The sequence below is a fragment of the Taudactylus pleione genome, unplaced genomic scaffold (genome assembly GCF_031769625.1).
Source record: "Taudactylus pleione unplaced genomic scaffold, aTauple2 ptg000715l, whole genome shotgun sequence".
NCBI lineage: Eukaryota > Metazoa > Chordata > Amphibia > Anura > Myobatrachidae > Taudactylus > Taudactylus pleione.
In genome coordinates this window covers 164,001-178,686 of record NW_028285117.1, presented here as the reverse complement: position 1 = coordinate 178,686, position 14,686 = coordinate 164,001, and positions in this window count along the sequence as shown.

Here is a 14,686-nt window from a genome sequence, read left to right as displayed (position 1 = left end):
TATATTGTACAATTCCCTGTAACAGAACTGCAAAACACATCAACTGCACTAGATAATGTTATATTGTACAATTCCCTGTAACAGAACTGCAAAACACATCAACTGCACTAGATAATCTTATATTGTACAATTCCCTGTAACAGAACTGCAAAACACATCAACTGCACTAGATAATCTTATATTGTACAATTCCCTGTAACAGAACTGCAAAACACATCAACTGCACTAGATAATCTTATATTGTACAATTCCCTGTATCAGAAGAGCAAAACACATCAACTGCACTAGATAATCTTATGTTGTACAATTCCCTGTATCAGAAGTGCAAAACACATCAACTGCACTAGATAATCTTATATTGTACAATTCCCTGTAACAGAAGTGCAAAACACTTCAACTGCACTAGATAATCTTATATTGCACAATTACCTGTATCAGAAGAGCAAAACACATCAACTGCACTAGATAATCTTAGGTTGTACAATTCCCTGTAACAGAAGTGCAAAACACATCAACTGCACTAGATAATCTTATATTGTACAATTCCCTGTATCAGAAGAGCAAAACACATCAACTGCACTAGATAATCTTATGTTGTACAATTCCCTGTATCAGAAGTGCAAAACACATCAACTGCACTGGATAATCTTATATTGTACAATTCCCTGTAACAGAAGTGCAAAACACATCAACTGCACTAGATAATCTTATATTGGAGATATCCCTGTAACAGAAGTGCAAAACACATCAACTGCACTAGATAATCTTATATTGTACATATCCCCTGTAACAGAAGTGCAAAACACATCAACTGCACTAGATAATCTTATATTGTACAATTCCCTGTAACAGAACTGCAAAACACATCAACTGCACTAGATAATCTTATATTGTACAATTCCCTGTAACAGAACTGCAAAACACATCAACTGCACTAGATAATCTTATATTGTACAATTCCCTGTAACAGAACTGCAAAACACATCAACTGCACTAGATAATCTTATATTGTACAATTCCCTGTATCAGAAGAGCAAAACACATCAACTGCACTAGATAATCTTATGTTGTACAATTCCCTGTATCAGAAGTGCAAAACACTTCAACTGCACTAGATAATCTTATATTGCACAATTACCTGTAACAGAAGTGCAAAACACATCAACTGCACTAGATAATCTTATAATGTACAATTCCCTGTAACAGAAGTGCAAAACACATCAACTGCACTAGATAATCTTATATTGGAGATATCCCTGTAACAGAAGTGCAAAACACATCAACTGCACTAGATAATCTTATATTGTACAATTCCCTGTAACAGAACTGCAAAACACATCAACTGCACTAGATAAACTTATATTGTACAATTCCCTGTAACAGAACTGCGAAACACATCAACTGCACTAGATAATCTTATATTGTACAATTCCCTGTAACAGAACTGCAAAACACATCAACTGCACTAGATAATCTTATATTGTACAATTCCGTGTAACAGAACTGCAAAACACATCAACTGCACTAGATAATCTTATATTGTACAATTCCCTGTATCAGAAGAGCAAAACACATCAACTGCACTAGATAATCTTATGTTGTACAATTCCCTGTATCAGAAGTGCAAAACACATCAACTGCACTAGATAATCTTATATTGTACAATTCCCTGTAACAGAAGTGCTAAACACATCAACTGCACTAGATAATCTTATATAGCACAATTACCTGTAACAGAAGTGCAAAACACATCAACTGCACTAGATAATCTTATATTGCACAATTCCCTGTAACAGAAGTGCAAAACACATCAACTGCACTAGATAATCTTATATTGCACAATCCCCTGTAACAGAAGTGCAAAACACATCAACTGCACTAGATAATCTTATATTGCACAATTCCCTGTAACAGAAGTGCTAAACACATCAACTGCACTAGATAATCTTATATTGCACAATTCCCTGTAACAGAAGTGCTAAACACATCAACTGCACTAGATAATCTTATATTGCACAATTCCCTGTAACAGAAGTGCTAAACACATCAACTGCACTAGATAATCTTATATTGCACAATTCCCTGTAACAGAAGTGCTAAACACATCAACTGCACTAGATAATCTTATATTGCACAATTCCCTGTAACAGAAGTGCTAAACACATCAACTGCACTAGATAATCTTATATTGCACAATTCCCTGTAACAGAAGTGCTAAACACATCAACTGCACTAGATAATCTTATATTGCACAATTCCCTGTAACAGAAGTGCAAAACACATCAACTGCACTAGATAATCTTATATTGTACAATTCCCTGTAACAGAAGTGCAAAACACATCAACTGCACTAGATAATCTTATATTGGAGATATCCCTGTAACAGAAGTGCAAAACACATCAACTGCACTAGATAATCTTATATTGTACATATCCCCTGTAACAGAAGTGCAAAACACATCAACTGCACTAGATAATCTTATATTGTACAATTCCCTGTAACAGAAGTGCAAAACACATCAACTGCACTAGATAATCTTATATTGTACATATCCCCTGTAACAGAAGTGCTAAACACATCAACTGCACTAGATAATCTTATATTGTACAATTACCTGTAACAGAAGTGCAAAACACATCAACTGCACTAGATAATCTTATATTGTACAATTCCCTGTAACAGAAGTGCAAAACACTTCAACTGCACTAGATAATCTTATATTGCACAATTCCCTGTAACAGAAGTGCAAAACACATCAACTGCACTAGATAATCTTATATTGCACAATTCCCTGTAACAGAAGTGCAAAACACATCAAATGCACTAGATAATCTTATATTGCACAATTCCCTGTAACAGAAGTGCAAAACACATCAAATGCACTAGATAATCTTATATTGCACAATTCTCTGTAACAGAAGTGCAAAACACATCAAATGCACTAGATAATCTTATATTGCACAATTCCCTGTAACAGAAGTGCAAAACACATCAACTGCACTAGATAATCTTATATTGCACAATTCTCTGTAACAGAAGTGCAAAACACATCAACTGCACTAGATAATCTTATATTGCACAATTCCCTGTAACAGAAGTGCAAAACACATCAACTGCACTAGATAATCTTATATTGCACAATTCCCTGTAACAGAAGTGCAAAACACATCAACTGCACTAGATAATCTTATATTGCACAATTCCCTGTAACAGAACTGCAAAACACATCAACTGCACTAGATAATCTTATATTGTACAATTCCCTGTATCAGAAGAGCAAAACACATCAACTGCACTAGATAATCTTATGTTGTACAATTCCCTGTATCAGAAGTGCAAAACACATCAACTGCACTAGATAATCTTATATTGTACAATTCCCTGTAACAGAAGTGCTAAACACATCAACTGCACTAGATAATCTTATATTGCACAATTACCTGTAACAGAAGTGCAAAACACATCAACTGCACTAGATAATCTTATATTGCACAATTCCCTGTAACAGAAGTGCAAAACACATCAACTGCACTAGATAATCTTATATTGCACAATTCCCTGTAACAGAAGTGCAAAACACATCAACTGCACTAGATAATCTTATATTGCACAATTCCCTGTAACAGAAGTGCAAAACACATCAACTGCACTAGATAATTTTATATTGCACAATCCCCTGTAACAGAAGTGCGAAACACATCAACTGCACTAGATAATCTTATATTGCACAATTCCCTGTAACAGAAGTGCTAAACACATCAACTGCACTAGATAATCTTATATTGCACAATTCCCTGTAACAGAAGTGCTAAACACATCAACTGCACTAGATAATCTTATATTGCACAATTCCCAGTAAGAGAAGTGCTAAAACCATCAACTGCACTAGATAATCTTATATTGCACAATTACCTGTAACAGAAGTGCAAAACACATCAACTGCACTAGATAATCTTATATTGTACAATTCCCTGTAACAGAAGTGCAAAACACATCAACTGCACTAGATTATTTTATATTGGAGATATCCCTGTAACAGAAGTGCAAAACACATCAACTGCACTAGATAATCTTATGTTGTACAATTCCCTGTAACAGAAGTGCAAAACACATCAACTGCACTAGATAATCTTATATTGCACAATTCCCTGTAACAGAAGTGCAAAACACATCAACTGCACTAGATAATCTTATATTGTACAATTCCCTGTAACAGAACTGCAAAACACATCAACTGCACTAGATAATCTTATATTGTACAATTCCCTGTAACAGAACTGCAAAACACATCAACTGCACTAGATAATCTTATATTGTACAATTACCTGTAACAGAAGTGCAAAACACATCAACTGCACTAGATAATCTTATATTGTACATTTCCCTGTAACAGAAGTGCAAAACACTTCAACTGCACTAGATAATCTTATATTGCACAATTCCCTGTAACAGAAGTGCAAAACACATCAACTGCACTAGATAATCTTATATTGCACAATTCCCTGTAACAGAAGTGCAAAACACATCAAATGCACTAGATAATCTTATATTGCACAATTCCCTGTAACAGAAGTGCAAAACACATCAAATGCACTAGATAATCTTATATTGCACAATTCTCTGTAACAGAAGTGCAAAACACATCAAATGCACTAGATAATCTTATATTGCACAATTCCCTGTAACAGAAGTGCAAAACACATCAACTGCACTAGATAATCTTATATTGCACAATTCTCTGTAACAGAAGTGCAAAACACATCAACTGCACTAGATAATCTTATATTGCACAATTCCCTGTAACAGAAGTGCAAAACACATCAACTGCACTAGATAATCTTATATTGCACAATTCCCTGTAACAGAAGTGCAAAACACATCAACTGCACTAGATAATCTTATATTGCACAATTCCCTGTAACAGAACTGCAAAACACATCAACTGCACTAGATAATCTTATATTGTACAATTCCCTGTATCAGAAGAGCAAAACACATCAACTGCACTAGATAATCTTATGTTGTACAATTCCCTGTATCAGAAGTGCAAAACACATCAACTGCACTAGATAATCTTATATTGTACAATTCCCTGTAACAGAAGTGCTAAACACATCAACTGCACTAGATAATCTTATATTGCACAATTACCTGTAACAGAAGTGCAAAACACATCAACTGCACTAGATAATCTTATATTGCACAATTCCCTGTAACAGAAGTGCAAAACACATCAACTGCACTAGATAATCTTATATTGCACAATTCCCTGTAACAGAAGTGCAAAACACATCAACTGCACTAGATAATCTTATATTGCACAATTCCCTGTAACAGAAGTGCAAAACACATCAACTGCACTAGATAATTTTATATTGCACAATCCCCTGTAACAGAAGTGCGAAACACATCAACTGCACTAGATAATCTTATATTGCACAATTCCCTGTAACAGAAGTGCTAAACACATCAACTGCACTAGATAATCTTATATTGCACAATTCCCTGTAACAGAAGTGCTAAACACATCAACTGCACTAGATAATCTTATATTGCACAATTCCCAGTAAGAGAAGTGCTAAAACCATCAACTGCACTAGATAATCTTATATTGCACAATTACCTGTAACAGAAGTGCAAAACACATCAACTGCACTAGATAATCTTATATTGTACAATTCCCTGTAACAGAAGTGCAAAACACATCAACTGCACTAGATTATTTTATATTGGAGATATCCCTGTAACAGAAGTGCAAAACACATCAACTGCACTAGATAATCTTATGTTGTACAATTCCCTGTAACAGAAGTGCAAAACACATCAACTGCACTAGATAATCTTATATTGCACAATTCCCTGTAACAGAAGTGCAAAACACATCAACTGCACTAGATAATCTTATATTGTACAATTCCCTGTAACAGAACTGCAAAACACATCAACTGCACTAGATAATCTTATATTGTACAATTCCCTGTAACAGAACTGCAAAACACATCAACTGCACTAGATAATGTTATATTGTACAATTCCCTGTAACAGAACTGCAAAACACATCAACTGCACTAGATAATCTTATATTGTACAATTCCCTGTAACAGAACTGCAAAACACATCAACTGCACTAGATAATCTTATATTGTACAATTCCCTGTAACAGAACTGCAAAACACATCAACTGCACTAGATAATCTTATATTGTACAATTCCCTGTATCAGAAGAGCAAAACACATCAACTGCACTAGATAATCTTATGTTGTACAATTCCCTGTATCAGAAGTGCAAAACACTTCAACTGCACTAGATAATCTTATATTGAACAATTACCTGTAACAGAAGTGCAAAACACATCAACTGCACTAGATAATCTTATATTGTACAATTCCCTGTAACAGAAGAGCAAAACACATCAACTGCACTAGATAATCTTATGTTGTACAATTCCCTGTATCAGAAGTGCAAAACACTTCAACTGCACTAGATAATCTTATATTGAACAATTACCTGTAACAGAAGTGCAAAACACATCAACTGCACTAGATAATCTTATATTGTACAATTCCCTGTAACAGAAGTGCAAAACACATCAACTGCACTAGATAATCTTATATTGGAGATATCCCTGTAACAGAAGTGCAAAACACATCAACTGCACTAGATAATCTTATATTGTACAATTCCCTGTAACAGAACTGCAAAACACATCAACTGCACTAGATAATCTTATATTGTACAATTCCCTGTAACAGAACTGCAAAACACATCAACTGCACTAGATAATCTTATATTGTACAATTCCCTGTAACAGAACTGCAAAACACATCAACTGCACTAGATAATCTTATATTGTACAATTCCCTGTAACAGAACTGCAAAACACATCAACTGCACTAGATAATCTTATATTGTACAATTCCCTGTATCAGAAGAGCAAAACACATCAACTGCACTAGATAATCTTATGTTGTACAATTCCCTGTATCAGAAGTGCAAAACACATCAACTGCACTAGATAATCTTATATTGTACAATTCCCTGTAACAGAAGTGCTAAACACATCAACTGCACTAGATAATCTTATATTGCACAATTCCCTGTAACAGAAGTGCAAAACACATCAACTGCACTAGATAATCTTATATTGCACAATTCCCTGTAACAGAAGTGCAAAACACATCAACTGCACTAGATAATTTTATATTGCACAATCCCCTGTAACAGAAGTGCGAAACACATCAACTGCACTAGATAATCTTATATTGCACAATTCCCTGTAACAGAAGTGCTAAACACATCAACTGCACTAGATAATCTTATATTGCACAATTCCCTGTAACAGAAGTGCTAAACACATCAACTGCACTAGATAATCTTATATTGCACAATTCCCAGTAAGAGAAGTGCTAAAACAATCAACTGCACTAGATAATCTTATATTGCACAATTACCTGTAACAGAAGTGCAAAACACATCAACTGCACTAGATAATCTTATATTGTACAATTCCCTGTAACAGAAGTGCAAAACACATCAACTGCACTAGATTATTTTATATTGGAGATATCCCTGTAACAGAAGTGCAAAACACATCAACTGCACTAGATAATCTTATGTTGTACAATTCCCTGTAACAGAAGTGCAAAACACATCAACTGCACTAGATAATCTTATATTGCACAATTCCCTGTAACAGAAGTGCAAAACACATCAACTGCACTAGATAATCTTATATTGTACAATTCCCTGTAACAGAACTGCAAAACACATCGACTGCACTAGATAATCTTATATTGTACAATTCTCTGTAACAGAACTGCAAAACACATCAACTGCACTAGATAATGTTATATTGTACAATTCCCTGTAACAGAACTGCAAAACACATCAACTGCACTAGATAATCTTATATTGTACAATTCCCTGTAACAGAACTGCAAAACACATCAACTGCACTAGATAATCTTATATTGTACAATTCCCTGTAACAGAACTGCAAAACACATCAACTGCACTAGATAATCTTATATTGTACAATTCCCTGTATCAGAAGAGCAAAACACATCAACTGCACTAGATAATCTTATGTTGTACAATTCCCTGTATCAGAAGTGCAAAACACATCAACTGCACTAGATAATCTTATATTGTACAATTCCCTGTAACAGAAGTGCAAAACACTTCAACTGCACTAGATAATCTTATATTGCACAATTCCCTGTAACAGAAGTGCAAAACACATCAAATGCACTAGATAATCTTATATTGCACAATTCCCTGTAACAGAAGTGCAAAACACATCAAATGCACTAGATAATCTTATATTGCACAATTCCCTGTAACAGAAGTGCAAAACACATCAACTGCACTAGATAATCTTATATTGCACAATTCCCTGTAACAGAAGTGCAAAACACATCAACTGCACTAGATAATCTTATATTGCACAATCCCCTGTAACAGAAGTGCAAAACACATCAACTGCACTAGATAATCTTATATTGCACAATTCCCTGTAACTGAAGTGCTAAACACATCAACTGCACTAGATAATCTTATATTGCACAATTCCCTGTAACAGAAGTGCTAAACACATCAACTGCACTAGATAATCTTATATTGGAGATATCCCTGTAACAGAAGTGCAAAACACATCAACTGCACTAGATAATCTTATGTTGTACAATTCCCTGTATCAGAAGTGCAAAACACATCAACTGCACTAGATAATCTTATATTGTACAATTCCCTGTAACAGAAGTGCAAAACACATCAACTGCACTAGATAATCTTATATTGGAGATATCCCTGTAACAGAAGTGCAAAACACATCAACTGCACTAGATAATCTTATATTGTACATATCCCCTGTAACAGAAGTGCAAAACACATCAACTGCACTAGATAATCTTATATTGTACAATTCCCTGTAACAGAAGTGCAAAACACATCAACTGCACTAGATAATCTTATATTGTACAATTCCCTGTAACAGAACTGCAAAACACATCAACTGCACTAGATAATCTTATATTGTACAATTCCCTGTAACAGAACTGCAAAACACATCAACTGCACTAGATAATCTTATATTGTACAATTCCCTGTATCAGAAGAGCAAAACACATCAACTGCACTAGATAATCTTATGTTGTACAATTCCCTGTATCAGAAGTGCAAAACACTTCAACTGCACTAGATAATCTTATATTGCACAATTACCTGTAACAGAAGTGCAAAACACATCAACTGCACTAGATAATCTTATATTGTACAATTCCCTGTAACAGAAGTGCAAAACACATCAACTGCACTAGATAATCTTATATTGGAGATATCCCTGTAACAGAAGTGCAAAACACATCAACTGCACTAGATAATCTTATATTGTACAATTCCCTGTAACAGAACTGCAAAACACATCAACTGCACTAGATAAACTTATATTGTACAATTCCCTGTAACAGAACTGCAAAACACATCAACTGCACTAGATAATCTTATATTGTACAATTCCCTGTAACAGAACTGCAAAACACATCAACTGCACTAGATAATCTTATATTGTACAATTCCGTGTAACAGAACTGCAAAACACATCAACTGCACTAGATAATCTTATATTGTACAATTCCCTGTATCAGAAGAGCAAAACACATCAACTGCACTAGATAATCTTATGTTGTACAATTCCCTGTATCAGAAGTGCAAAACACATCAACTGCACTAGATAATCTTATATTGTACAATTCCCTGTAACAGAAGTGCTAAACACATCAACTGCACTAGATAATCTTATATAGCACAATTACCTGTAACAGAAGTGCAAAACACATCAACTGCACTAGATAATCTTATATTGCACAATTCCCTGTAACAGAAGTGCAAAACACATCAACTGCACTAGATAATCTTATATTGCACAATCCCCTGTAACAGAAGTGCAAAACACATCAACTGCACTAGATAATCTTATATTGCACAATTCCCTGTAACAGAAGTGCTAAACACATCAACTGCACTAGATAATCTTATATTGCACAATTCCCTGTAACAGAAGTGCAAAACACATCAACTGCACTAGATTATTTTATATTGGAGATATCCCTGTAACATAAGTGCAAAACACATCAACTGCACTAGATAATCTTATATTGTACAATTCCCTGTAACAGAACTGCAAATCACATCAACTGCACTAGATAATCTTATATTGTACAATTCCCTGTAACAGAACTGCAAAACACATCAACTGCACTAGATAATGTTATATTGTACAATTCCCTGTAACAGAACTGCAAAACACATCAACTGCACTAGATAATCTTATATTGTACAATTCCCTGTAACAGAACTGCAAAACACATCAACTGCACTAGATAATCTTATATTGTACAATTCCCTGTAACAGAACTGCAAAACACATCAACTGCACTAGATAATCTTATATTGTACAATTCCCTGTATCAGAAGAGCAAAACACATCAACTGCACTAGATAATCTTATGTTGTACAATTCCCCTGTATCAGAAGTGCAAAACACATCAACTGCACTAGATAATCTTATATTGTACAATTCCCTGTAACTGAAGTGCAAAACACTTCAACTGCACTAGATAATCTTATATTGCACAATTACCTGTATCAGAAGAGCAAAACACATCAACTGCACTAGATAATCTTATGTTGTACAATTCCCTGTAACAGAAGTGCAAAACACATCAACTGCACTAGATAATCTTATATTGTACAATTCCCTGTATCAGAAGAGCAAAAACACATCAACTGCACTAGATAATCTTATGTTGTACAATTCCCTGTATCAGAAGTGCAAAACACATCAACTGCACTGGATAATCTTATATTGTACAATTCCCTGTAACAGAAGTGCAAAACACATCAACTGCACTAGATAATCTTATATTGGAGATATCCCTGTAACAGAAGTGCAAAACACATCAACTGCACTAGATAATCTTATATTGTACATATCCCCTGTAACAGAAGTGCAAAACACATCAACTGCACTAGATAATCTTATATTGGAGATATCCCTGTAACAGAAGTGCAAAACACATCAACTGCACTAGATAATCTTATATTGTACAATTCCCTGTAACAGAACTGCAAAACACATCAACTGCACTAGATAATCTTATATTGTACAATTCCCTGTAACAGAACTGCAAAACACATCAACTGCACTAGATAATCTTATATTGTACAATTCCCTGTATCAGAAGAGCAAAACACATCAACTGCACTAGATAATCTTATGTTGTACAATTCCCTGTATCAGAAGTGCAAAACACTTCAACTGCACTAGATAATCTTATATTGCACAATTACCTGTAACAGAAGTGCAAAACACATCAACTGCACTAGATAATCTTATATTGTACAATTCCCTGTAACAGAAGTGCAAAACACATCAACTGCACTAGATAATCTTATATTGGAGATATCCCTGTAACAGAAGTGCAAAACACATCAACTGCACTAGATAATCTTATATTGTACAATTCCCTGTAACAGAACTGCAAAACACATCAACTGCACTAGATAAACTTATATTGTACAATTCCCTGTAACAGAACTGCGAAACAAATCAACTGCACTAGATAATCTTATATTGTACAATTCCCTGTAACAGAACTGCAAAACACATCAACTGCACTAGATAATCTTATATTGTACAATTCCGTGTAACAGAACTGCAAAACACATCAACTGCACTAGATAATCTTATATTGTACAATTCCCTGTATCAGAAGAGCAAAACACATCAACTGCACTAGATAATCTTATGTTGTACAATTCCCTGTATCAGAAGTGCAAAACACATCAACTGCACTAGATAATCTTATATTGTACAATTCCCTGTAACAGAAGTGCTAAACACATCAACTGCACTAGATAATCTAATATAGCACAATTACCTGTAACAGAAGTGCAAAACACATCAACTGCACTAGATAATCTTATATTGCACAATTCCCTGTAACAGAAGTGCAAAACACATCAACTGCACTAGATAATCTTATATTGCACAATCCCCTGTAACAGAAGTGCAAAACACATCAACTGCACTAGATAATCTTATATTGCACAATTCCCTGTAACAGAAGTGCTAAACACATCAACTGCACTAGATAATCTTATATTGCACAATTCCCTGTAACAGAAGTGCTAAACACATCAACTGCACTAGATAATCTTATATTGCACAATTCCCTGTAACAGAAGTGCTAAACACATCAACTGCACTAGATAATCTTATATTGCACAATTCCCTGTAACAGAAGTGCTAAACACATCAACTGCACTAGATAATCTTATATTGCACAATTCCCTGTAACAGAAGTGCTAAACACATCAACTGCACTAGATAATCTTATATTGCACAATTCCCTGTAACAGAAGTGCTAAACACATCAACTGCACTAGATAATCTTATATTGCACAATTCCCTGTAACAGAAGTGCAAAACACATCAACTGCACTAGATAATCTTATATTGTACAATTCCCTGTAACAGAAGTGCAAAACACATCAACTGCACTAGATAATCTTATATTGGAGATATCCCTGTAACAGAAGTGCAAAACACATCAACTGCACTAGATAATCTTATATTGTACATATCCCCTGTAACAGAAGTGCAAAACACATCAACTGCACTAGATAATCTTATATTGTACAATTCCCTGTAACAGAAGTGCAAAACACATCAACTGCACTAGATAATCTTATATTGTACATATCCCCTGTAACAGAAGTGCTAAACACATCAACTGCACTAGATAATCTTATATTGTACAATTACCTGTAACAGAAGTGCAAAACACATCAACTGCACTAGATAATCTTATATTGTACAATTCCCTGTAACAGAAGTGCAAAACACTTCAACTGCACTAGATAATCTTATATTGCACAATTCCCTGTAACAGAAGTGCAAAACACATCAACTGCACTAGATAATCTTATATTGCACAATTCCCTGTAACAGAAGTGCAAAACACATCAAATGCACTAGATAATCTTATATTGCACAATTCCCTGTAACAGAAGTGCAAAACACATCAAATGCACTAGATAATCTTATATTGCACAATTCCCTGTAACAGAAGTGCAAAACACATCAACTGCACTAGATAATCTTATATTGTACAATTCCCTGTAACAGAAGTGCAAAACACATCAACTGCACTAGATAATCTTATATTGGAGATATCCCTGTAACAGAAGTGCAAAACACATCAACTGCACTAGATAATCTTATATTGTACATATCCCCTGTAACAGAAGTGCAAAACACATCAACTGCACTAGATAATCTTATATTGTACAATTCCCTGTAACAGAACTGCAAAACACATCAACTGCACTAGATAATCTTATATTGTACAATTCCCTGTAACAGAACTGCAAAACACATCAACTGCACTAGATAATCTTATATTGTACAATTCCCTGTATCAGAAGAGCAAAACACATCAACTGCACTAGATAATCTTATGTTGTACAATTCCCTGTATCAGAAGTGCAAAACACTTCAACTGCACTAGATAATCTTATATTGCACAATTACCTGTAACAGAAGTGCAAAACACATCAACTGCACTAGATAATCTTATATTGTACAATTCCCTGTAACAGAAGTGCAAAACACATCAACTGCACTAGATAATCTTATATTGGAGATATCCCTGTAACAGAAGTGCAAAACACATCAACTGCACTAGATAATCTTATATTGTACAATTCCCTGTAACAGAACTGCAAAACACATCAACTGCACTAGATAAACTTATATTGTACAATTCCCTGTAACAGAACTGCAAAACACATCAACTGCACTAGATAATCTTATATTGTACAATTCCCTGTAACAGAACTGCAAAACACATCAACTGCACTAGATAATCTTATATTGTACAATTCCGTGTAACAGAACTGCAAAACACATCAACTGCACTAGATAATCTTATATTGTACAATTCCCTGTATCAGAAGAGCAAAACACATCAACTGCACTAGATAATCTTATGTTGTACAATTCCCTGTATCAGAAGTGCAAAACACATCAACTGCACTAGATAATCTTATATTGTACAATTCCCTGTAACAGAAGTGCTAAACACATCAACTGCACTAGATAATCTTATATAGCACAATTACCTGTAACAGAAGTGCAAAACACATCAACTGCACTAGATAATCTTATATTGCACAATTCCCTGTAACAGAAGTGCAAAACACATCAACTGCACTAGATAATCTTATATTGCACAATCCCCTGTAACAGAAGTGCAAAACACATCAACTGCACTAGATAATCTTATATTGCACAATTCCCTGTAACAGAAGTGCTAAACACATCAACTGCACTAGATAATCTTATATTGCACAATTCCCTGTAACAGAAGTGCAAAACACATCAACTGCACTAGATTATTTTATATTGGAGATATCCCTGTAACATAAGTGCAAAACACATCAACTGCACTAGATAATCTTATATTGCACAATTCCCTGTAACAGAAGTGCAAAACACATCAACTGCACTAGATAATCTTATATTGCACAATTCCCTGTAACAGAAGTGCAAAACACATCAACTGCACTAGATAATCTTATATTGTACAATTCCCTGTAACAGAACTGCAAATCACATCAAC